The sequence below is a fragment of the Corapipo altera genome, unplaced genomic scaffold (genome assembly GCF_003945725.1).
Source record: "Corapipo altera isolate COAL_440 unplaced genomic scaffold, ASM394572v1 343, whole genome shotgun sequence".
In the NCBI taxonomy this organism is placed as follows: domain Eukaryota; kingdom Metazoa; phylum Chordata; class Aves; order Passeriformes; family Pipridae; genus Corapipo; species Corapipo altera.
The window spans coordinates 608,459-634,671 of NW_020884913.1; positions in this window are offsets into that span (position 1 = coordinate 608,459).

Sequence of the window (26,213 nt, forward strand, 5' to 3'; positions counted from 1 at the left end):
CCAAAACCTCCCCACGCCCCCCAACAGCTCCCCACAGCTCCCAACACCTCCCCACAGCCCCTAAAACCTCCCTACACCCCGCAACACCTCCCCACAGCCCCCAAAACCTCCCTACGCCCCTCAACAGCTCCCCACACCCCTCAACACCTCCCCACAGCCCCCAACATCTCCCCACAGCCCCCAAAACCTCCCCAGATGTCCCAACACCTCCATACACCCCTCAACAGATTCCCACACCCCAACAGCTCCCCACACCCTCCAACCATCTCTGCAGCACCACAACAGTTTCCCACATCCCCCAACACCTCCCTATGCCCCCCACCAGATCCCCACACCCCCCAACAGCTCCCCACACCCCTCAATAGCTCCCCATGGCCCCCAACACCTCCCCACACCCCCCACCAGACCCCCACACCCCCAAACTACCTCTGCAGCACCACAACACCCCCTCAAGCCCCCTGGGGCACCTCAGGGCATCACCAAACTGGCAAAAGCAAACAGCCAGAGGGGGCTTGACACCCTCCTGTTCTCCTTTGCCCTCCCCTTTGGCCTCCCTGCTCCTGGGGGAACAGGCACCTCTGGGAGACATTCCACAACCCAGCACCAACCCCGAGGGGCTCGGAGGGGGATCTGGGGAGGGGTCAGAGCCCTCTGTGCCCCGAGGCTCATTAAACATCCCGTGGAGTCATAAAAGCCACGAGCAAACTGGGTTCAAGCCCCACCTCTGTGCCAGCTGGCCCTGGAAAATCCAGCCTCCCTCCTGCAAGGGCATTGTTTGGGGCTGGGTTCTGGGTCTGTGGCAGAACCAGCTCTCACTGGTGTCACTGCAAGGAAAGGTTTCCTTCGAGTCTCTGGCCGTAGTTTTGTGCTCGTGACACCGAGGGCAGACAGAGTTTTGCTAAAAGAAGAGTGCTTTTTGGAGGAATTGCTTATTTTGTTTGGGGCACTAATATAAACTGTGCTGGCAAATCCTTTCTCCTGTAGGCAAAGGTTAAGTAGTCCATTGATTTAATTGGCTTAAAGTTAAGTAGGTGTCTACAAGATTAGAGCCCAAGAGCAGCCCTTCATTTCAAGCTGGCTTCCCTCTTCCTCTGACATCACAAAAATGCTGCAGGGTTTTTCTCCCCCCCCCCCCCCCAGCTTTGAAACTTCAAGTTATCTTTCATCAGCATCTCAAAAGTTGGCAGAGAGATGCAAAGCAAGGGTTCTACAATGTGTTCAGCTCTCTTTTCCTTCAGTGCTGGGGCAGCTTCACCCGCTCCCTGCGAGCAGCAGAAGACACATTAGTGCTGAGTGAACACCAGGAGCAGCTCAGCTCATGGGTTGGGGCTTTTAAAGGCTGATATTCTGAGTTTTCAACACGTTTTTGCCCAGATCATGCAGAGACTGTAGGGAGAACTCCGGGGAAATGTGAGATTTAAAATGGGCAAAGAGTTTCACAGGCTCTTTGAGATCCTTCTCCCTGGAGGAACAGCCACCATCCCACAATTTCCACAGGGCAAACACCGAAGGGTTGAGTAACCCTTTACTGTAAAAATCCTCCCAGCCCGTGAGTTCCTCCCCAGATTTATCACCCACCCACCCAACTCATTATTTTGGGAGTGTGAGCACCACTGGGAGTCTCTGCAGCACATGAGAATACACAGCACTGTGGTGCTGGAAAGCACAGAAGGGTGAAGCAGGAATCTGAGTCCAAAAGATGAGGAAAAAAAAGGCTTTAAAGGGTCTTCTGTATCATTTTTTGCCAGTTTGAGTCTGTGCCTCATCAGTGCCAGGATCAAAAACCTCCCAGCACAGGGACAGTCACCTCCAAATACAGGGAACCAGTAACTGGAAGGCATCTGCTTCAAGCTGGAAGTAAACTATTTTACAAAAAAACCCTCTCCTTCTCACTATTTTTAGTACTTTCTTAATATTCTTAGAAGCTTGTTGGATTGTAAATGTTTATTACATATGTTTGTAATGCATACCTGGCTCCCCAGGGCATATATAATATTAATATATTAGATTATATGATTAAATGTTTATTGAAGACATCTTGGTGACGTGCAATTTTCCACTGCAGCCTGTTTGAAAGAGAAGCTTGGCATTAATTTAGTGCTTCAAAGATCCATCCCTGTTCTTTTTCATCCTGTTTAGGGTAGAAACACTGGATGAAGGAACAGGTAGGTACAGATTTCCTCCTGCCCTCCACAGCCCCTCTCTCCCAACAGAGTGCCAGGGACACTTCATGGGGGTGGAAAACACTCCAGCAAAGCTTCCCAGTGAAATCAGGGCACTTTAACCCACCAAATTATGCTCTAAACTCCTCAGAATGGGAACAGTTTCCACTCTGTTTCCACAGCACCCTCCAGACTGAAATTCTGGGTTTGTCTCTCCCTTAAACTCTCTCAGTAAATACAACAAACAAAAAGCTGAAATGGAGAGGTCTGGAAGCAAACATAAAATTGTGTTTTGATAGATGTTTAGGTGTTAAAATTGCAGAGGAATGCATTTTGTGTTTAGCCACAAAGCGAATCAGGTTCCTGACTCCTCTGAGCTCACCTTCAAGGAAAGTTTTCCAGGAGCCACCGAGAAAAACTCTTCACCTCCCAGAGCTTAAGGATCTCCAGTGAATTTGCCCCTTAATTTTTGCTGCTTTAATATATTTTTGCTGCTTTAACATTTAATATAAATGTTAGGAAATCGAAGGAAAGCTTTGCACCGACAATTGTTTTGTACACGCTTGAGAGTGTTTAACAACATTTCTCCAGATGTAGCTGGCTGAGTTCTTCTGGGAGCCACTGTCCCTCACAGACCCACCACTCTGGCCATCTCTGGCTGCTGCTTTTCATGGAGGAGACAGCCTCAAGTTGCCCCAGGGGAGGATTAGTTAGATATTAAGATTTTTTTTTCACAGAAAGGCTGCCCAGGGATGTGGTGGAGTCACCTGAAGTGTTCAAAGAACAGGTGGATGTGGCACTGGAGGAGCTGGTTTAATGGTGAACGTGGTTGTGGTGCTGGGGTCATCACAGAATGGGCTGGAAGGGACCTGGAAGAACATCCAGTTCCAAAACTCTGCTGTGGGCAGGGTCACCTTCCACTAGAAGAACGTTGCTCCGTGCCCCATCCACCCTGCTGGTTGTACTTGGGGTTCTCAAAGGCCTTTTCCAGCCTGGAGGATTCCCAGATTTGTTCCCTGGGGTTGATGTGAGGGGCAGGATGAGCTGCAGGTCCATTCCTGTCCCACCGACCCGGGCTGGGGGAGCTGCCAGTGCTCTGTGAGGGTGAAGTCACGTAGGGAGGGGTTTTAATGCCAAAGGAGAATCAGAGCTCTGATTTAAAAGTGCAGATCCCTTAATGCAGAAATTACCCGTTAAAGGAGATAACACAACACCCGGCCCTGCTGGGAGGGCGGGGGGTGTTTGTGTAAACAGAGGGAAGCCGAGCAGGGAACATCTGCAGGGGCTGGGGGTGGGATGGAGACACACTTTCCCCTTCCAGCCGGGACTTTGAAGGGCTCTGCTAATTGCTTATCTCGTGTTCTGATCTGATCACCTCCGGCTTCCAGCCCAGCCACGCTCTGCCTCTCCTGCCTGTTTGTTGAGGGGGTTTTGAACTGTGAAGGGCCCTCGAAGTGCAACCCCCTGACAGGAGACGGGTTGAAAAAAAGTAGAATAAACACCTCCGGGGTTTGTCTTTTACCTGTTTCCTCAACTGATTATCTGAGAACAATCAGACTTCAGAGTGCTTTCTTTGGAGCTGGCTGTGCCCTTACAGAGCTCCGGGAGAATGTGAGATGAGCAGGGATCGTGTTGGAGCAGGTAGAGGCTGCTCGGGATGGCTGAGGAGCTGTGCTCAGGATTTCCCCACCTTCCTGGGCAGGGGGGGTTATAAATATATCGTTTAATAATTAATATGTGCGTGGCCAACCATCTGATCAAATGGATTTCCCTGAAAAAGTCATGAAATTGTGGAATGGTTGGGGTTGGAAGGGACAGTAAAGATCATCTTGTTCCACCCCCTTCCACGGGCAGGGACACCTTCCACTAGCCCAGGTTGCTCCAAGCCCTGTCCAGCCTGGCCTTGGGCACTTCCAGGGGTCCAGGGGCAGCCACAGCTTCTCTGGGAAACCTGGAAAAGGTTTGGTGTTTCCTCATGGAAGGAAAGGGCAGTGGTACCTGAGCTCCCTGATCAGGGAACCTTGTCCCCTTCATCTCCTCTCATACTAAACATGTTGGGCCAAAGACACACTTGGACCCCAAGTTTTGTGTAAAAAAAAAAACCAGAGTAAAAGCTAACAATCCTTTAATATTTTATCAAAATAGTCAGGAAGTGTTATCTTGAGCAACAGTCAAACCTTGCTGTGGGTATTTCCAAGGCAAATCCCAGTCAGTGTGCATGGAACTGGAAAAGGTTTAAAATCTCAACAGAAGTGAAATGGGGCTCTGCTTTATCCAAACAATAAATATTTAACTGAGACAGAAACAAACCTGGAGCACAGGCCAGTGGCTCCAGCTCCCTCCTGCATGGCAGACTCAGCTCCAGCCCTGGGCCCTGGAGGGATCTGGCTGGACCATCACCAGCCATCAGGAGCCCAGTCTGTCCTTCACTTGTTTTGTGATAACCCCCTTCCCAAATCTCCATTTTATTCCTCACATGAAACGAGAAAATTCTTGGATCTCAAAATAGTTCATGAGCTGGGAAAAATCCAGCCTAAATGATGAGTGTTCAATTATTCCAGGCTGAACACAAATTGCAGGACAGCTCCAGAATGGAATTTTATTTTGTCTTTTGCCCACTGCATCTTCCTGTTCTATCTCTGAGCAGCCAGCTGACCAGAAGAGAGCACTCATCCCACCATCCTGGACACTCACAAGTTGGAATAAGCTTGGATTCCCTTTGGAGCAGACACACAGAGCTGAAGCACTGAGGGAGAAATGAATTTAAATGCTCTTTGTGTTTATTTGACTTAACCAGGCCCATTTTGCTGCACCAACTCACTGGAGCTTCCAAGGGGAGGGGACCTGGAGAAGTCTGTGACAGGCACTCACTGGATCAGACAAAATAAATTAACAGAAATTTAATTAGCTTGTAGCATTTCTGTCAAAACTGACAACTCAAACATGGGGAAAAGATCATGTTTTTCCCCGGGGAGCATTTTTTATTTCTCTTTTACTCTCTGTCTGAGGGGGAACACGAAGTTGGAGAGCTATTTATAGGTTTTACATGGCCTACTGCTTCCTGTGCTGTGGGAGGGTCCAGGAGTGAAGCCATAAATGAATTCAATTTCCTTTTCTCCCTTCAGGACTGTGGACATGGACCCTCTGCTTATTTACATTCTGGCTGACAAGTTTTTCAACTGACTGAGCCATTTTCCTGGAACCCCCACGGGATCCTGGACATGGGTTTCCATCACAGAACATCCTTTCAGAGCATTGTGTCTTGGTTCTGGCCTAACTCTACAGATAAAAATGAATTTATAGATATAGCAGGAGTTTCTCAGAGAAGGATGGAATGGCTCAGATGAATTTCCTATGGCTGTGGAGAATTCCCTCAGAAAAAAAAAAAGGCTAAAACCTCGCTCAGAGCTCGAATTTATTAACATCAGAAAGAGCTCCACATATTTACATCTCCACTCTCAAATCCACTTCCCACCTCCTGCCAAGCTCAGATCACACACTGATTGTGGTGAGAGGAGTTGTGGGCACCCCTTTCTGTCCCAGGATTATCCAGTTTCTGGGATGTTCCTCACTGAGCTCCTCTGCCCTGGGCTGGCACCAGCCCAGAGCCCAGGGAGGTGTTATGGTTGGAGTAGCTCCTTGCTGGAATGAGCTTAGTAATGGTTTTGGGGGTTGAAAGCAGCGGCTAATTACTTTAATTAAACAATTATCCACAAGATCAAATAAATAGCAAACAATAAATCTTGCAGGTTTGGAGTATTGTGCATTTCCTTTAGATAGGCATCTGTGAAACACAATGGAGCTTCATGTTGTTATTAGTTTTAACTGATAACCTGGTGCTTACAAATCACAGGCACCCTGGGCTGTGCAAGACCCAGGAGGTGCAGGCTCCCTGCCCAGGTAAAGCAAGAAACCAAACTAAAACTTCTTTTTATTTCTTGTTTAGTTGTTTGGTTTTTTTTTTGTTTGTTTGTTTGTTTTTTTTTTCCCCCAAAGAAAACCTTGCCTTTGCTTTTCATCTGCCCCCCTTGGTGTGGTGGGGGGAGAGGGCAGAGAGAGCCCCTGGCTCTGCTGGGCCAGCAAACTGCTCAGCAGGGAAGATAATGGAGTTCAACTCATTATTTTAAGGATTTCTGTGAGTTCAGGTACCACTGGTACCTCCATCCTCAGGCAAACCTCTACAACACTCCTGCCTGGCAAGGAGGAACCAGGAAAGGATTCAACACCGGGCATGGGGTGAGAAGGGGACAAAAAACATGTGAGTGCTCCCCTGGAAGAGCAAACCTCGGGAGCTTTAAGCAGTGATAGACCCTGGAATGTCATAATTTGGGGATTGGTAGAAATTCCAGTGCCTGCTGAGCCCAGAGCCCCACACTGGGGGACACAGGACGAGGGCTAAAGCCACATTATTCCCCAGAACAGTCCACCCACGAACACAAGAAGGTCCAAAAAAGCTGAATTTGTTCATCTCAGCAGGTTCTGCATCACCAGGACCCCATCTGGGGGCTCCCCATGTGACATTTGTGCAAATACCTGGGCAGGGCAGGGTTGAGAGGCAGTGAAGTCCCTCCCTGGCACAGGCACAAATTCCCCTTCACAAATGGGGATTTTCCAGGGACTCCCATCAACAAGTAGCTCAGAGGAAAGTGAAAACTGTTGCTCTGCAGCCCCAAAGTGAGGCACTCACTGCTGCTGCCTCTCCTCTCAGCAGTGAGTGCCTGTTCTTGCCTCGAGTGCCCAGGGCCAGTTTTTGGGGCCACTTTTCCTGGTGGCACCAATCCCTTCCCCTCCCCAGGTATGGAGCTTGCAGGGTCACAGAACAGGACTGATGCATTAAAACTTAATTAATTCCATGCATCTTATTAAATAACTAAAAATCCACGGGCCCCGAGTGTTTCCTATACCTCAGGACTGGATTAATTTCTGGAGCTGAGCCACGGCTTCCCAATCTGCTCAGGAGAGGCACCAAGTTTCCAAGTCAGTAACCAAGAGATGATTTGTGACATGTCAGGAATATTCAGGGAAAAATGATGGTGCCAGAAAGCCTGGAGAAGGGAAATCCATCTTTTGGTTGGGAAGAGGTAAATAATCTCTGGAAACCCTACACATTTCACCCTCCCCCCCTTGGTTTCTATTCCAAGGTGGAAGATTGGTAGTTTGCAACTGGAGGAATTTCATATAAAAAAATAAAAAGAACAGATTACCAGGAGCAAAAATGATGCTAAAAGTGAGCCCTGCCCCACTCTCTGTCCTCCCTGAGCAATACTGAGGGAACATTTACTCAGCAATTAGGTTTTAATGGCAAAACTTTCAAGGCAGTGCTGGGCAGAAAGTCAAAATCTACATTTTAAGGAGATATTTTAAGCACCCTACAATGCACAGGAGCCCCGGTGGTTTTTCTTTCCCTGTAACACAACACTTTGTCTTCCTGCAGATGCATGTGGATGAAAGGAGATAAATGCAGCAGGTTTGGGGTATCAATTAGGGCTCTTTTAATTCAGCTTCTGTGAGTGTGGCATCGCCCACCTGAGCCCCAGAGGGTTTCAGAGAAGGGTGGCACACTGTAACCACAGAGGTGTTAAAAAAGGCCTTAAAATACTTTGAGATTTAGTTTTCCTTCAGTTAAAGACTGCAGGATAAACAAACCAGTAGATATTTTAAGTTTAAACAGAACAAAGGCAGCAATCAAGAGCACAGGAAAACATTTATGTGTTTAAATCAATGTTTGAGAGGTTCTCCTATTGTGAAATGAGGGATTTTCCACAGAATCCCAGAGTGGTTTGGGTTGGAAGGGACCTTAAAAGTAATTTTGTTCCACCCCCACCATCCCAGGTTGCTCCAAGCCTCGTCCAACCTGGCCTTGGACACTTCCAGGGATCCAGGGATGATAATGTGCAATTAATGGAGGTTAAGTGATTAAATGCTGCTCGTTCTCTGCATTATTTTCTGGGGGAGCATCCAGACACCTCCATCTGCTGCTGCTGGGCTGTGCTCAGCTCTCCTTCCTTCTGGGACCCTCCAAGAGCATTTGTTGGCTCAACAAGGGCCTGACTCTCATCACACATTTGCCCAAAACTTTGTTTCTTGCAAGTTTAGTGGGAACACAGCAAGAACCAGGCCCAGCTGAGCCTGGCTGCTCTGGGGCTGCACTGAGAGCAGGACAGAGCCCTGGCCAGGACAGAGGAGTTATTCCTGGAGCCAGAGGAGTTATTCCTGGAGAGAGGAGCTGTGCAAGGACATGCAAGTCCTGTGAAGAGCTGAGCAGGAGATAGAGAGGTGTCTTTCCAGCTCCATGGCTCAGCTTCCCTCTGGAACAGGAATATTAACAGGACCAGCTTTGCTCTGTGCTGAGATCTGGGAGTCTGAAGTGCTTGAAAGGAGTGGGGGATTTAATGAAAAAATAAAATAAACTTTGAAGAGAGTGTGAAAAACCCCAGGATATAGAAACTCCTGAGCTGAGAAGCAGGGGATGGCTGGAGGTCCCCATTCCCCCATCCAGCTTGTTTATCCCTGGTCTGCAGTGACTGCAGGGCTGGAGAGGGAAGGAGGGGGGTTCACTGCCATGAAAGCTTCCCCCATCCTTTTTTCTCCTTTCTCTAATGCTGCCCCTGATGTATTGAGCTCCATTCCAGCCAGCTTCAAGGCCACGTTTCTGAATCCCATTCAAGATGCTGACAGGCCCTGAAGGTGTGAGAGGAAACATGCCCTCAGATGGGCTGCATTTATCCGTCTGCCCAGACCTTTAATCTGACATGTTTAGCAAAACCTCGGCAGCGGCTGCTGAGAGTGTTCCAAGGGGAGAAGGGAGGAGAAAAGCAGGATTCAGGTGTGGCCTCTGAAGGCTGGGGTGGAGCTGGGAGGGCAGCTCCAAACTCCACAAGGAGGAGCTGGTTCCAGCCAAGGAGTGGGGCTCTCTGGTGCTGCTGCCCTGCTTTGGCTGGTGCCCACCTTGGGGGTTGAAACTGGTTTTACTGGTCTTGTGCTGAACCATTTTGGGATGCCCACAAGCTCCTTCATGTCCTTTATTGCAAAGAGTCACAGACCTCTACTTGAATCCATTCCACTGTTGAGGGTCACAGGGTCTGATTTCCCTTCTTGACCTAAAATAGGACTTCAGGAGAACCACTTTGTGCAGATCCTGAGCTCAGAGTGCAGGCAGGTAAGACTCGAGGCAGGTGAGGACTCCTGTCCTCGTCCTGCACAGCAATTGCTGAAATCCTGCCCACTCTGAAGGGAGATTTGCTGATTTACACCAGCAGGAGAGGGGCAACTTTCCAGTGCCAGTTTTAAAACATCAGAGATCTCCTGCAAACAGCTGCATTTTATTTCTTTTCTTCTTTTTTCTTTTTTTTTTTCTTTCTCCAGTTTAGACTAACTCAGTGTCTTTCCTTTTTTTTTCATGTGTATTGAGAATATATATTTGCTCTACCCTGGTGAAGTGCTGGTTATTCCTACTTCATTTACATCAACATCAGTCAAGACTTATTCACTAGCCTTAAACAACATCGATTTAACTTGGGATTAAATAGAATAAAAAATGACTCATCACAGCCAGGGATTTCTGAGGCTGAGCAAAGGGGAGAAAGTGGAACAGCCTAATCAGTCCCTAATTTCTTTAAATCCTTCTTTTCTCCCTGCTGCTAAAATGGGAGGAGATAATTCACTGTGGTGCTGAAACTCCAATGATGGGAAAAAAAGATCACTTTTCAAAATACAAAATAAAAAAGCAACTTTAATCACTGTGATAAGATTCTCCTCAAGAACATGCAGTTCTGCCCTGGCAGTCCTGCTGCAGCACATCCATCAGCAAAGGGACCTTGAGCCAGAGGAAACTGTATTTTCTCTCCCGAGCACTCGTGGTTACAAATTCCGTGTGGGACAGTTGGTGACAGCACCAGGGAATGGCTGGAGCTGTGCCAGGGCAGGGTCAGGTTGGATCTCAGGGAAAGGTTCTTCCCCCAGAGGGTGGTTGGGCACTGCCCAGGCTCCCCAGGGCAGTGGGCACAGCCCCAAGGCTGCCAGAGCTCCAGGAGGGTTTGGCTGATCCTCTGGGGCACAGGGGGTGACTCTTGGGGCTGGGCCTGTGCAGGGCTGAGGGTTGGACTGGGTGATCCTGGTGGGTCCCTTCCAGCTCAGCAGATTCTGGGATTCTGTGACCAGAAGCAAATCCTGAGCTCGGACTCCAGGCAGGTGAGACCCGAGGCAGGCGAGGGCTCCTGTCCCTGTCCTGCACAGCAACTGCTGAGCCCCTGCCCGCCTGGAAGGGAGATTTGCTGATTTACACCAGCAGGAGAGGGGCAGCTTTGCAGCCAGAGCAGGGCCACGAGGACCCAGCACTGCCTGGGGGGAGCCCCATCCCAGACTGCAGCCCTGGGAACGTGGAGCCACACGCTGATCCCGGGGGCAAAGCCTTCCCAGGGGCTGGGATTTGGCAGCAGAAGCCAAACCCACATTATCCAAGCGCAGCCACTTCAGCTCCTAATGACACACAGGCCTTAGATCTCCACTTTGCTCCTTCATGGCGAGTGGAAAGAGCAGATCAGAGGACACCCCAGAATCCTTTGAGGAGCATCCAGCACTGGTTTTAGAGCCCTGTGACTTCACTGCCAGCAGTGTTTGCCACTCTCGACGTCTGGAATAAAAAGGCAGACAGAAAAAAAGCACCTTTGGAGCCTTTAAGACTAATTAAGGAGTGCATCAAAAGAAAAAAAAAATGAGAGAAAGAGAAGGAGAGGGAGAGATAGGTTTGGCTGACTGTGAATGAATCTTATAAAATGGAAATGGGAAACATGTGCAAACACTTTAAATATTTTTGCCCCTGCAAGATACTTGAAGACTTCCCTTGTAAAACAAATAGGGAACAAAATAAAACCAGGTTTCCTTCAGTCAGCACATAATCATTTTCATGTTAATTTTTATCTTGTTAACCCAAAAATCTATTAGAAGAAAATTATCTGCCTGAAATCTGGCTTGTGACTCATGCTAAGTGGTTCTGATATTTTGAGAAAATAAATCTTTACACTGTTTACACAAGTCTATCTGAAATTACAGTGTGTAAAAGAAATAATGGTTTCGAGTGACCATAGGTGACAAATGATCAGGCTTCTGATGTTACTCACTTTGGCCTTGTCTGCACTGGAGTTTTTTCCTTTCCTTTGAATCCCCACTAGTTGTAACAATGGCAGAGTAGGACCAGAGCTCAATTCAAAACTGATTGAACCCATTCAACAGAAAAACAATCCTGGAGTGAACTGTGCTGTGGCTTGTGCCCAGGTGCTGAGCAGGGTCAAACCCAATCACAACTAAAATGGGCAGAATCAAATCACAACTAAAATTTAACAACAGACCCATCCTGAACTGGGATGAGCTCACTGCTCTTCCTGCCAGTTTGTGCTGCCAGAGGAGGTCGATTTTAGCAAAGATCACTGGCACACACAGGGCAAGGTGGTTCTGAATGGAACCACAGAATCCCCTGAGCTGGAGGGGGCTCACAAGGATCATCCAAGTTCAGCTCCTGGCCCTCTGACTTGGGGCATAGAGAATCAAACAAACTAAATGAAAACAGGGCATTTTACTCCAGGATTTGAACCTTCCACATTCTGCCCTGAGTTGCTTTATTGCCTTAGCTGAGGCTACAGGAGGACAATTATTTAGTGGTTTATATTGAAGTTGTTACTTAAATTCGCTTAAATTCATAGTGGGCAGCTTGGAAACACTGCCTTAGGTCTGTGATTCCTGAAGAGTGCACAGCATAACATGAGACTGCAGCAAAAGCTGCTTTTTAGCAGTTTTTTGTTATTTTGCAAATTTACTGAGTTTCAGCTAAACCAGTTATCAAAACGTTTCCAGCTGAATTTGCTTTTTAAAGGGAACAGAATCCTTCCCCCCCCTGCTTTACAAGATTCATTCCCATGCCAGTTTTTCCATCCTCTGGCTTTGAGTCTGGCTAAGTCAATAAATAAAAACCAATAAATAGATAAATGCCTCTGCCTGGGGCAGAAATCCTGGGAAGGACAGTCAGTCAGCCAGAGCATTCCATGCTGGGAATGACACATGGATTCTCTTTTTATCCAGGGAAGGCAACTCATTGGCACGGATTGGTATGAAGAGATGGTGGGGAGAAATGTTGGGAGTGAATATTTGTGAGGTGAAAAGCACCTTGAAGTTCCCAGTTGGATCAGAAAACCAGGGAGTGATTTCAGTGGGAGGATGGAGGTGGGAAGAGGTGCTGCTGCATGGAGCCCAGGCTTGGAGCCTGAATTCCTTTGGGAATCCTCTCCCCTGTTTAGCACCTGCTCCTGTGGCCTGGCTGGGCACACTGGGGTGGTTTAGGGAGCACTAACACAAATCCTTCCCCCTCCTCTCCAGGCAAGATCCAGCAGAGAGCAAAGAGCAAACCCACGGGGTGCCTTTGGTGCCGAGGCATTTTTCTCTGAGCTGGAGCAGAGCCATCGAGCCAACGTGTCCTTCCCCTGGGCACTCCTCATCCCTGCTCCAAAGCTGGGCACTGTGCTGGCCCAGGGATGGCCACGGGCTGTCCCACAGCCCTTGGGACCTGCCACATCACAGAGGGCAACCCAGCACCCTTTGGGGGGATCAGCAAAGATTCAACAGGGGAAATGGAGAAAATTAATTTTTTATGAACCAGCACAAATTCTCCTGAGGCTGCAATTCCTGAGGTGACAGTGCCCCTGAGTGTTGGCTTTACCTCAGTAAAGGACAGTACCACACTGTCCTTGGGGGCTGCTCCCATGCCCAGCTCTACTCTGGGATGGAATCCAGGGAATTTTGGGGCTGTTTGCAACAGGAGAACATCCCAGAAACGCCAAGGGTGAGCTGCCCACCGAGGGGACAGCAATGAACGTGTTCAGTTCAATCTCCCACCACAACAACTCCCAGCACAGGCACCACCAACCAAGGGAATCCCATCCCATCCTGCAGGGTGAAGGATGTCTGTTGGGAAAGCATGGAAAAGCCTTTCCTGCTCCTGGAAGCTGCAGAGCTGCCCTTCTGTACCTCCACAGGTACCTGGTGGGTTTATTCCTTCAGGTGCCTGAGAACTGGAGTCTAAAACACAGGATAATTCACAGAGCTCAGGCAGAAAGGGAAACCCAGCCTGAGCACTACCACAGCAGCAGCCACAGAATTACACCCTGTGCTTCCTGAAGCAAGGAAAATTTTCTTCTCTCTTACCCAAAACCGACACAACTGAGCTCAGTGGCTTGAAGTGAATATCATTCAGAAACATAAGGAGGAATGATCTGAGGATTTTAGCAGTGAAGTGCAGTGATTCTGTTAATAAACTGTGCCAATGGCTGTTTGTCTGCTGTTAAAAATGTTTAAAAATTCCTCTGAATTCCTTTAATTTCAGGCCCATCCAGTTCTCTTTATGCTCACATCTAATAATCCAGATTCTTGTCTTTGTATGTGGATAGTGAGGTTATTAAATCACTGTGAACCAAATGCTAAAAAACATGAAAAGGTCATAAAATGGGGCAAACTAGAAAAGTAATGAAATGACCAGAATATACATTATTCACCCAGCACAATCACAAAGAGCCCAGAACATGGCTGGGGGTAGAAAAAAAAAATCTAGAATTTAGCAAGCTTGGGGGGAGAAAAGTGGGTTCAACAGCATTTTTGGTGAGAGGGAATTTTGTGTAACTGTGTGTGTATTTGTCCTAATTTAGGAGCTCTTCCCCTTGTACAAATTATGTTTGTTCTGTTGATGACCATGAAGTTGGGAAAACAAGGGAAGTTTTGCAGGAGCACCCTGGAAATTCTGCCCCCAAAGACCTGCCTGGAAAAGGTCTGGTACCTTCAGGGAGAAGCCAAAAAGGTGGGTTTCATGCCCACAGCTCCAGGAATTAAAGCCACCACGGCCATGGCTGGTGATTGACCCAAGGGGTGGGTTTGTTCTGACCCTTCACCTGCTGTTGAAAGGGTTTTTTTCCCATTGCTTGTGGCCCTAATGAGAATGGCAGGGCTGGGTGTTATCTCAGCCCCAGTGCCAGCAGCCAAATAAAGCAGGAGCTGCCTGCCAGGGCTCAACAGGGATTAATAAAGTGGCAAGATTTACAGGGAAGTCAACTCAACTTGCTTTCCAAAAAACATGAATCAAAAACATTATATTGTCTTGGATATACGTCATTAGTAAATGGGTTTGATGGGTTCCTGGCAGAAGAACACTTTGGGAGCCTGATAGGCTGAAATGTGTTTTACTGGAGCTTTGAGGGTAAGGAAAAGGTGGATGTGAGGCGTGTGAGGTGAATATTAAACCCCCAGTAAAATGGCTCCACTGAAGTTAATGGTGTTCTGCTGCTTTTCATCAGTCTCAGAGGGGTGCAAGTGGAAATCAGAGGGGGTGGGACATCAGGGAGCCTCTCTAGAGTTGGTGGAATGGTCCCTTCTCTATCAACATGTCTTAGATAATGTCTTAGATAACATATTTCCTTTTTTTTTCTTAAATACCTGGAGATATCAGGGTTGAACAGTCTCCAGGAATGTTGGTTCCTTCCATTTTTTATGCCCCTGGGGCTGGAGCTGGATGAGCTTCAAGGTCCCTTCCAACCCAAACCATTCCCTGATTCTACAAACTGTACTATGAACATCTCTTCAAAAAGCCTGAAGAAGCTCTTCTAGGACTGACTCTTTCCAAACTCACAGAACCAACATCAAAGGGAACAGTCTGATCTGCTGAAATAAAAGAAAAGCTAGAAAGTGATTTCAACATTCCTTTGCCCGGCCCCACGAAAAGCACTTTTTCATCTCCAGAGTTGCAACACCCAAAGAGTTGCCCAGATTCAGCTGAGCAGTGGTGCCCTCATTCCACTGCTGTTTTAGGAGCTGTGCAGTCTGTGTGTGCTGGAGATGGAGCTGGCACTGAATTCCTGTCACCTTCAGCTCAGCTGCTGCAGTGACACTGTCTCCTTCTTTTTTGTGTTGTTTGTGTTGTTGGGGGGTTTGTTTTTTTGTGTTTGTCACAGTCTTGTCTAATCTGTGAACATCTAAATATGCTGCTACCACCTGGGGTTGTTGTTTAAGAAAATAGAGCAGGAAACTGGTGTCTGAAGGGAGCTGGCCTGGAAATTGTGGATAAACCAAGCAACGGGTCCCGACACATCCAGGATGTCTCTGTGTGGTAAAAACACACTGGTTACCCCAAGGTTTGACTCAGGAAAGATCGTCACCTTCACTGGGAGGGCTGGCAGCTGATCTGCAGCATTATTGAAGGTCTGATGAGCTAAAAGAATACACCTGTTATTGGAAGATTATTGAGGATTTGGAAGCACATACTAAACCACCTGGAGAGGTGATTGGGTCTGGACAGTTTCTGTACTTATATTTTGTGTTTAAAGCACAAAGAGTAAGTACCAGAAAGAATCAGAGAATCATGGAATGGGTTGGAAGGGACCTTAAAGCTCAGGCTGGGTTTCCCTTTCTGCTTAAGCTCTGTGAAATTATCCTGCATTTCATAACTCCAATTCTCAAGCACCTGAAAGAAATCAACCTCATTAGGTACCTTTTGAAATAGGACTTTGGAGTCTAAATCACTTTGATCCTACTGAAAATCTAGTGGCATTTTGATACATGAAGATAATCAAATATGGAGATGATGAATAAAGAAGAACAGAATGTAGCACTGTCTGTAGGATTCAGAATAGCGTAAAACCCATGAAAGTTTTGTGAGCACATCAGAATGAATGCACTGAGCAGTCCCCAGGAAGGTATCTCTGGGTGCTTGTATTTGGTAGAAGTAAATCTGGATGAAAATAAGACCTATCCAGCAGTGAAAACATCCCTGACAGGATAATGTTCAATTTAAATAAACAGTCCTAATGAGATCTGTTATTACCTGCTATTTTGTCATGCTCTGGCATGCAGTCTTAAGTCTAATGTGTCTAAATGCTGTCATAAATTTTTTCAACCTAATCTGCTCCTGAAAATTTCAACTTGTGTCTCTCGTGGTGCACAGTAAATTAGAGACAGTGTTGAAGTCTCCAAGTGAATCTAAATCTCCCCCAGAAAAGCCCAGAACACCAAAACCAGTCTCTCCCCACTTGAGAACAGATTGCTGGGACTGTTGAGCTTAATAAAGAACTCAGGGTGGACCTGTCAGGCAGACAATTTTGCATAAAATATATACAGCAAATGGTATAGTTCATGAAGAATAGTTTAATGAACAGACATATCCCAGGATTCTGATAGATCAACAGGCTGAGAATATCTCAGTGGCCCAGCAAACAGTGGGAACAGTCCAACTGCAGCATCCTGTGCTGGGTGTTGTGTTACATCAACAGCCTTTGTGCTGCTTTGTGCTGGCAGAGGAGCACTGAAAGGCAGGGAGACTCAAAGGAAAAGGGGAAATGAAAGGGGTCTAACAGAACCTTCTGAGTGATCCAATTCAGTGTTTCATCTAGAGGCAGTAACAGAGCACTTAAATCACTTTTTCATGTGGCTTTCAGGAGCAGAGCCCTTGCAGTTCCTCTGTGGAGAAGGAACACCAAGGCTGAACCAAGAATTTTTTTATGCTCCTAAATAATGCTACAGGCAAGTGGTGATGTTTTAAAAAAGTACCAGAGACCTCAAACTACTCCAATCATCCAATGGTTCTGAATTCTGCAGACTTTGGCCAACGGCTTTTGCTTCAGAAGGGAATGTCACCCCAAAATAGGTACCTAATGGTGTTCAGAACTGAACCTGGGAGGTGTGGGAATGGCTGTCCTGCACCCCAAGAATCCTCACAACACAGGGAGGCTTCTGTCTAGTGCAATGTGAGCGATGTCACCTGTAGGAAAAGGAGACATAATTCAAATTTGTCCACGAATTGTGCAACGTTAAAAACCTTATCACTACTGAGCAGGCAGATGAAGGCACTGGGAGTTCAGTTTTGATGGTAATGATGCTTTTTAGCTTCCATTCCTGTAACCTGCAATTCTGCACAAGTTTTGTCATTCCCACAGTTCCTTCAGAGGTTGGGAGGAGTTTCAGTTTTCCACCAAGGTCAGGACAACTTTGCTGTGCCCCGACAGTCCCTGAGCAGGTAATACTTCTAATGCTTTATTAGCACAGACTGGGGTCAGTAAACACTTTATACTCCCCTCCTCCCATATCTCCCGACGTAATTCCCAAACCCCAGCGCTTAAAGACCGGAGGGATTCCCAGCCCCAAGCCGGGGAAAGCTCAGCAGTTCAGTTCCATTTCAGCTCCTTCGGAGGCCACCGTGGCTGCCACCTTGACAAATGCAGTTGTTACTGGGAAAGAACAAAATCCTTTAATCATTTTCAAACATTAAATTCCATCATGTCTGGCCCATAAACGTAAAGTTCACTTTCCAGGAAGGATTTACCGAAGCCGATACCTCGCGCTGGCAGAAGGTGAACTCGCACATTTTAGCAAAACCATTTTTCGGGGAGGTTTTGCTTTTTTTTTTTTTCTTTTTGATACGTTCTACTCCAAACCCACAATGAAACCCTGAGTGGCTCGAGCTGAACGTTGTCATCTGCCCCCAGTAAGGGCTCTGTTTGTCACGGGCTTACCCCGGGGCTGGCTGCGGGGAAAGCGCCCGAGCTCCGAGCGCGGGTTATCCCTCCCCCGGCCAGCCCCCAAAGCCTGACGTCTGTGCTGGTTTCTCAGAGGCAACGAACAACATCTGGTGCTGAACCAGTGGGGTCAAATAATGTTCTCACCATTTAGCGTAATTAACTCCAACCGCCCGTCTGCCGCTCGGCCCCGGCGCAGCCAACACAAGCAAAGCTGGGCCAAGACGAAATTTCTCCTCATTATTAAACCCAAATCTAAGCACTTGTCTGTCTGTAAAAACAGAGCAAAGGGAGGAAAACTGAAACCAGCGAACAGGGTCTGAGGTTTCAATAAATGTCAGAGAGCGTCAAGTCTGTTTGGATTGCAAATTATTGCTGGCTGATGGTCTATTATTTTACAACTAGCGATTGCTGTCAGGACTTGGGGAGGGGGTGGGAGGGAGAGGGTTCTCCAGGCCCAGCCAGAGGGGAACAGAAGTTACAAAATACTGTAACAATCGCTTGAAAAAATACACCAAAGTCACTTCAATGTTTGCTAAATTTAGAATTTTCATGGAGCGCCTCTTCAAAGAGTAAAGAGGTCTTTGATGGGTGACCCCATCCCTGGAAGCGTCCAAGGCCAGGTTGGAGCAACCTGGTGTAGAGAAGGTGTCCCTGCCCATGGCAGGGGGTGGGACTGGATGTTCTACAAGGTCCCTTCCATCCCAAACCGGTCTGGGATTCTGTGATTTTAAGCCACCCTGTGACAGAAACCACCAGCAGGTCCTCTCTGCCAGAGGGCATTTGCCATCCCTGCCTCTTGCTTCCAAACACCATCCCTGGGAGGAATAAGGCAACTGGAGGACCATGAACATGCAAGAGCAAAAAAAAAACCATTCCATGATTCCATGGTTCTAAGGTGCTGCATCTGGAATGAAGCTGAGAGGACTGGGTGTCACTGACAGAGGGGGAAAAAACTCTTTTTCTCCCTAAAGCTGGGAAACGGATCCTTGTTCTGTGTGTCTGGGGTGACTGAGTAGCCCATTAACACCAGGCAGGTGAATAACAAAAACAGTTGCTTCTTTCCACAGCGAGTACCTGACAAGCAGACAAAATAATTGTGGAGCCTGTGATACTTAATCCAAAAGTTAAGAGCTTGGCACTCTCAGGGCCCAGGCGTGCAGGGAGCACATGTGAAGGGAGGAAGTGTTTTACACAATCATTTGTCAGACCAGAACTGCTCATTAAACATGGTCAGTCCCTCTGAGTGAATTCTCTCCCTCCTGCCTGAGCAGAGCTGAGATGTCCATGGATATCCCCCCATAAACTCCTCTGGTTTAGACACAGCAATTAGAAACTAATTATACTAAAACGCTTAATCCCAATACAGAGAGGGGGGAAAAGAAACTGCTGAAATTTGGAGTTGTTAATCCATCATTCCAAGTGAACAAGTGCCAAAGTGAAGGAACAGACCTGAGGCCGATCCAGCTCGAGGAGGTTTTTCTGTTTACTCTTTCTTTAACCATGGAAGTGCATGTTTGGTTACAGGGGGTCTTACTGTGAATGTGTTGATATTGGGCTTTTCGGGGGCATTTCAGAATGTAACTGTTAAATTTTATTCTCAACCCTCTCTGTGCATCTTAATTTAGTTCTGCCAAGACAAGAATTAAATGCAGCTTTGGTGAAACTAATAAGAAAAACATGTACTAATAAAAAAGGGAGCCTTTCACTCCTGGAAGAAATTACTCCCTGGGAGGGTGGGGAGGCCCTGGCACAGGTTGCCCAGAGAAGCTGTGCCTGCCCCTGGATCCCTGGAAGTGTCCAAGGCCAGGTTGGACAGGGCTTGGAGCAACCTGGGATAGTGGGAGGTGTCCCTGCCCATGGCAGGGGGTGGGACTGGATGAGCTTTAAGGTCCCTTCCAATCCAAACCATTCTGGAATTTCATGATTCTATGATCCCATGATACTTCCAAAAGACGTGTTATAGTTGATGAGACTTGATTTGATTCCTGTGCACTGTGTTTTAGGAGGCTGTGTGACAAACAGCACATCTCTCCTTCAGCGGGCAGTGCCTCAGATTGCACAGTGTAGATAACCACGAATCCATCCAAAGCGTGGAACATTCTACCTGCCATGTATATAACAGCTCCTGGACCATGTGCTCCCAGGGATTTACCATCCCAGGACTATTTTTCCATTCTGTCTAAACTTACCAAGCCCAGGGATTTCCATTCTGTGAGAAATTCCCCTCGATAAAACCCAACATCATTTTCCCTTGTGCGATCCGTCGTTGTCCTGTACAGTTATATCAGGTGAGGAGAAAGCCTCCAGAAACCTGGAATTGTGATAGTTCTGGACAAAATCACAAAAAAGCCAATGCACATCTTTAAACCACTCAGATTTCAGGGTAGAAAGTTTTTGCACTGGGAAAATATTGATGGACTCCACGGGAAAGGTCGGGGAGGGAAAGGGAAGGAGAAGCCTTTGGGTGACTCACGTTCCTCCCGCTCCTCCCCTGACTCCGAGAGGGGGCCAAAATAAGCTTCAAGGTCACCCTCACATTTTGGGCCGAGGGGTTTGGCAGGTGAAGAGTGTTCCACAGGCACGGGGGGCACGGGGAGCCGAGCCCAGGCGGAGCCCACGGTCGCTCTGCACGGCAGAGGTTGATTGTTTTGGCCTCTTTCCTTCGCTCTGGGGGAAAATCGAGGCACCTTCTTGGGCCATTATTGGTGCGAAATCATAAGTTACAGTTTTATTACCAGTTGCTGTGTGCGTGTGTGAGGGAGAGAGGAGGAGGTGGGTACAGGAGAGTATAACACTCTTTTGTAACCACGAATCCATTCTTTTCCCCCCCCCCCCTCTTTGCAAAACACAGGTTTAATTTAGGGAGAAGAAAATAGAAAACTAGAATTTGCTTTTCCACATCGTGTCAAACAGCCATGTTTTGACAATTTTTGTCGTATTTAAAGCCTGCTTTTCTTTGAACTCTGTTGAATTCTTCACTTTGCATTGCTGAAAAGAATCAAGAAAAAAAAAAGAAATAGGTGGGTTGTATGGATTTATTCTGGCTTTATAAAATTGCAAATTATTTTAGCCCACCTCACATACTAGTCTAGAGGAACCATGTTTTCCACTTAAAACCTGCATTTCTTTCCATTGCAGATTTCAAAGCCCCACAATCTGTGCTGAGCTCTGAAGTTCTGTTCAGTGAATTGGTTCACTTCCAAAAAAAAAAAAGGCAGAGAAATTTGGAACTGGAATTAGCGTTGTTGGGGGAAATGTTTTCCCCCCCATGAACTCCAGGATGTTTTCATTGATTGTTTTGCATATGGGACAGATTTATTTACTTTTCCCAGTGTCAGGAGCCTCAGCTGGGTTTTTCAATAGAATCCAAAACCAACAGGTTTTAGAAACTGGAAGATTTTTGTGTTCAGCTCAGTAGGACTGGGACAGTGTGTTCTTTGGGGTGATATCATGGCTAGTTTGTCATCATGTCCCTCTCCATGGCTGTGACTGCAGGAACACTGAACCATCTCCCAAGATGTGCTTTTCCTGCAGTTCAGAGCTCAGCCCTCTCTGTTCTCCTCACAAACCGTGTCTGATCCTCTGCATTTATGGTCTGTGGGAGTCACTTCCATCGAGACTTGTTGCCCAGAGAAGCTGTGGCTGCCCCTGGGTCCCTGGAAGTGTCCAAGGCCAGGTTGGACTGGGCTTGGAGCAACCCTGGGATAGTGGAAGGTGTCCCTGCCCATGGCAGGGGGTGGAACAAGATGAGCTTTAAGGTCCCTCCCAACCCAAACCATTCCACAATAAGATGTCCTCTCCCATCATGTTTCAAGAAGTGACCACATTTACCAACAGATTTAGCAACCAGTTCAATGGTTGGTTTAGCAACAATTTCAGTGTTCTGTATATATTGCCCAAGTAATTTTCACACTGAATTTTCCCACTGAATTTTCCAGCTGAACAATCCTGAAAATAAAAATCCAGTGAATTTCCATTAAAATGTGGCCTAAAATTGCAGCAGTTTTAATAACTCTCATTCTGCTTGGCTAAAATACCTTAGAATAATTTTCCAATTCTAACCAGGCACATTTATTAATTGGCCTCACCCAGAACACAGATGAGAAAAACACTGAGAAGGAACATCACATTTTTTTGGATCTCCAAAAGATTTTTCCAGTCAAAATTCCATCCAAACTGGGGCTTAACATTTAGGAGTTGGACTTGGCATTTTAAGATCTGGTTGACGAAGCCTGGCTTGGGACAAAACAAAAAAGGCTGTTGAACAAAACCTGCAGTGAGTCCCTGATGGATGTGCTCTGTCTTTGGTCACATTCAGCATGTGAACCCCCCCTGTTGGGTTGACCACCCTGAGCTCAAATATTATTTAATGCTGGTGCAAAAAGAAAATAATAATAATACTGTGGTGTGAGTGTTCCACAGCGCGGCTTCCAATTCACCTCTGGCCTTCCAGGCTCGGGGCAATGAGTCATTTGATCCTGACAGGAGGGGTGCAACGTTCCCAGGACTTCTTGGGTGGAAGAGGGTTGGTAGGAAGCAAGTCCACAGTGAGCCATTAAAGCTGATGAGGATTAATACCCTCCCTCACTGGCTTAATGTACAAAATGCATCGATCGCTTGGAGAATTGTGCTTAAGTCCACAGCTGGGAGCAAACCTGTGATCTGAGGGCTTTTGGAGTGTGTATGTACTACCTAACTAATGGTGGAACAAACCCCCAGTGCAGTAGGGCTGGGGAGTCCCACTCCAGCAATAACATATTGTAAAGGATCAAGTTTCAGGACAATTAGCTCCTGGCTGCAGTTTATTACCCCATCGGAGATTTAAAACATGATTTTTTTTTTCCCCCTACTGCATTCCAACAATACTTAAGTGTCTGGAACTGACACTGTAAAACAATAATAGAGTGACAAATATCTGTCTATCTGAAGACAGACCCACTAGCTGGGTTGTTTTGAGACAATAAACTGTAAAAAAAAAATACTTTAAAGTAGTCTTTTCTCCTACTTCTCCCAAGGTAACAGAGCTGAGTGGAAAGGTTTTTAGTGTGTTGTTTGATTTTTACTGTTTGTGGGATCTCAGGATGGTTGAACAGCAGCATGTTCTTCATGCTGAGCACTCTGCAGAGATGGGGAGCCTGGTGTGGCTTCTGAAGGCCAAGGCCCAAGGGCTGGAAGGGAGGAATCACTGTTATTTCACCATCAGGACTAAAGGACATCACCGGTGGTGAACAAGAATTAGGTGAACTAAACTCCTTTCTGCAGATATCAGTTCTCTCCAGTGGCCTCTGATCAGAATAACCAACCCAAAATGGAATAAAATCTGCTCTTGGCTGGCAAACCCCAAATCTGCTCTGCAAGAGTGGAATGGGAAGTCCCAGGTAAGCACAGCTCTGTGGGTGTGAAGAAGCTGAGCAGTGAGCTGGGCTCATGGCACCATCAATCCATGGAACAGGAGTGTCCTCTAGGCCAGTTTTTTGGCTGTTTTCCAGTGTTTGCACACGGAGTGCAGACAGGAGCAGATCTGTGTGTCAGACACACATCTCAGGGCACACCCTCTGCCATGGCCCTGGAGGTCCTTCCCAGATGGAACAAGGGAGCTCAAGCTCCTGCTGCCTCGGGCAAATTGGCTGTGCTCAGGTGAGTCCAGGACAGCAGTGGGTGAAAGAGGGGCAGGGAAATCATTCTTCAGATCCAGATTTTTTTGATTATTGCAGTTATCTGTCAGACTGAACCAATCATTGCCCATCAACGTCCCCCTCCAACCAGGACTATGTGTTTCCAAACCAAGTCTGTAACAAGGGTCTCCAGTCCCAGCTGTGGAAGCTCTGGGAGTGCTTTGGCACAGGGACTGGTGCAGCTCTACCCTGATAGTGGCAGACCTGCAGGTTTCCTTAGTGCTGAGCACCTTCACCTTCTGCTGAGCTCAGAAAGGAGGAGAAGGTATTTCCTGAAGCACTCAATTCCCCAGTAAGCCAAGACCAAAACTGTGCCAAGCAGGTACCTCAGTGCAGCTCTTTAAGCCTCCCCTCTGCCAGAACACACGTGAGACTGAACAACAGAGACCAAACTGGGGGAGAAAGTGTTCCTACAACGTTGCACTTGAACCCACTGCACTGTGGAGCTTCTGCATCACTCAAACCAAGCTGTGTCATTTCTAGAGCTTGGAACAGGGAGAGCATGACAGCATGAAGACAGTTTTATTTCCTTGGACTGGATGGCTGCTCCATTGGAACATCATTTGCAGAACACCAGGAGCAGAAATATGCTTGGGGACATCTTGCTAGGCTGGCTTTTAATACCCGTGCCTGCAAACAGCCCTGCAGCTTCCAAAGCAGAATGCCAAGGATCAGCAAGAGAAATGAAAGCACACAGGGGGAAAAAGGGAAAGCTGGGAGCTGTCAGGGCCGATCTGCAAGAGTTTCCACGGATTGGAAGTGAAAAGCATCGTGCATTTTGCAAAACACGGAGTTGCAATTAGAGGAGCAAATTGTAGCGATTATACCACACATAACACTCCTGAGTGACACAATAAACAGCGGGGCAGAGTTATTTAAATTTAATTAAAGGGCTATTTACTTAGAAACTGATGTTTCAATCATAACCAGGGGGCTCCCACCAGGACCACGCTTCCCCTGTTGGGTTGGGTGTCGTGCAGACCCGTCCACGTCAAGGTATCAAAAGCCCTTCCCTGGCGTGGCCGTGGCTGCAGACGGAACCCCGGAGGGGCTGCAACCTGAGGCTCTCTGCTCCAGGAATGGTGTCAGCACGGCAGAAACCCGAGTCTCCAGGAATCCAGGGGTAGGACTGGGGCCTAAGAAAATACAGAGCAATTGGTGCAGCAGAAAACCGAGGCTGTTCGACGTCGTTTTGCCTCCAGTCGCTTTGGGTGGGATTCAACTCACTAAACCATACCCAGCTCTAAGTCACCTGTCTGGTTTAAGCTGTTTCCTAAGCCCACTTCAAAGCCTGGAGCAGAGAGAAAAGCCATGTTAGAAATGGAGTTGTGCCACCTCCCTCTCACAGGGATTCTCACACAGGTCCTCTCCCTTTTTCAGGTAACTGCAGAATCAAGGAATGGTTTGGGTTAGGAGGGACTTTAAACCATCTTGTCCCACTCCCTGGCCACGAGCAGATCCTCCTTTCACTAGACCACATTGCTCCAAGCCCTGTCCAACCTGGCCTAGGACACTTCCAGGGATGGGGCAGCCACAGCCTCTCTGTGCCAGGGCCTCCCCACCCTCCCAGGTGGTGTCCAGCGTGGAGGAGGTGCCTCATCTTTCACCAGTGGGAGGTGGAAAAGCCGAATCCCAGTTTTTCTGTGTCAGAATCCTGCGCAGGAGGATGTTGCTGATGCCATCAAAACTGTACGTCCAGCCTTTGTGGACCTCTGTCTGCATTCCAGAGCAAGCACAACCAGAGGGTTTGGTAATCTTGCCTGGCTGCCTCCACGGCGTGGTTTTGGGCAGAGACTGAGCCCAGCCTGGTTTCCACAGGTCAAGGTTAAGGCACGTTGGTGGAGTGGTGCAGGAGTCAGCCCGAGCTGCCAGTGTGCAGTGGATAAACACAGGCTGCTCTCCCTGGATAAACAGCAGCCCTGGCACGTCATTTTCCAGTGATGTCGATCTGGCACCTTCCTGCTGCACTGAATCCACTTTGAGGGAGTAAAGTGAAAAAAAAAAAAAAAAAAAAAAAGAAAGTGGGAAAACTAACAATGCTAAAAAAAGGCCTGCTATATTTAGAATAAATCTGAGGATGCATTGGTCAGTCTCCAAGGGAAGTGGCCCAATGACCTGATTACTGTTCAGCAAAGTAGATGGGAAAAGCTGAAACTGGAAAACTGAATTGGTTTTATGACCTTTAAGAAGTGCAGTCAGAAAAGTGAGTTTAATGCCTCTATCTGACCATTTGTTTATAATATTAGTCATTCTTAGAAGAGAGCCTGACTCATGTTGCCAGAGTTTTCTCCTCCTGTATAAACTGAAATGCTCTGATATTAAGTTATTTAATTATTTTAGGCCCCTCCCAAATTAATGTTCTCCTTGAAGCACCTTCTCCTCCCAGTGACACCAAGTCTGCACAGAGTAACAACACCTGGCACAAGTTCCTTCCACTCAGCTTCAGGCTCCTACTGGAGGTGGCCAAAATTAGAAGCACATTCACCCTGAGCTCTGTGCTCAGGGCTGGGAGGATGAACACCCAAGTTCTGGGCTTTCAGATTTATTTGGGGCTAGAATTTTCTGTTTTGCCACATGTTGGGATCTCTGCAGTTAGGAACACTCCAGCATGTTTTGTCTTTGTGTGTTTATGATTCCGTGAGCTGAGAAGGTAAGGATTGGGCAATAAAGATCATTCCACTGAAATCATCACTCAAACTGCAGATTTCACACTTGATTTTAAAAACTGGGCTGAAAACCGTGGTTGCATTTTTCTGTTGACTCCTTCTCTATGCCACGTCTATTTTACATGCATATTAAGAAGGGAGGTCTATTTATAAATTACAGCCTGA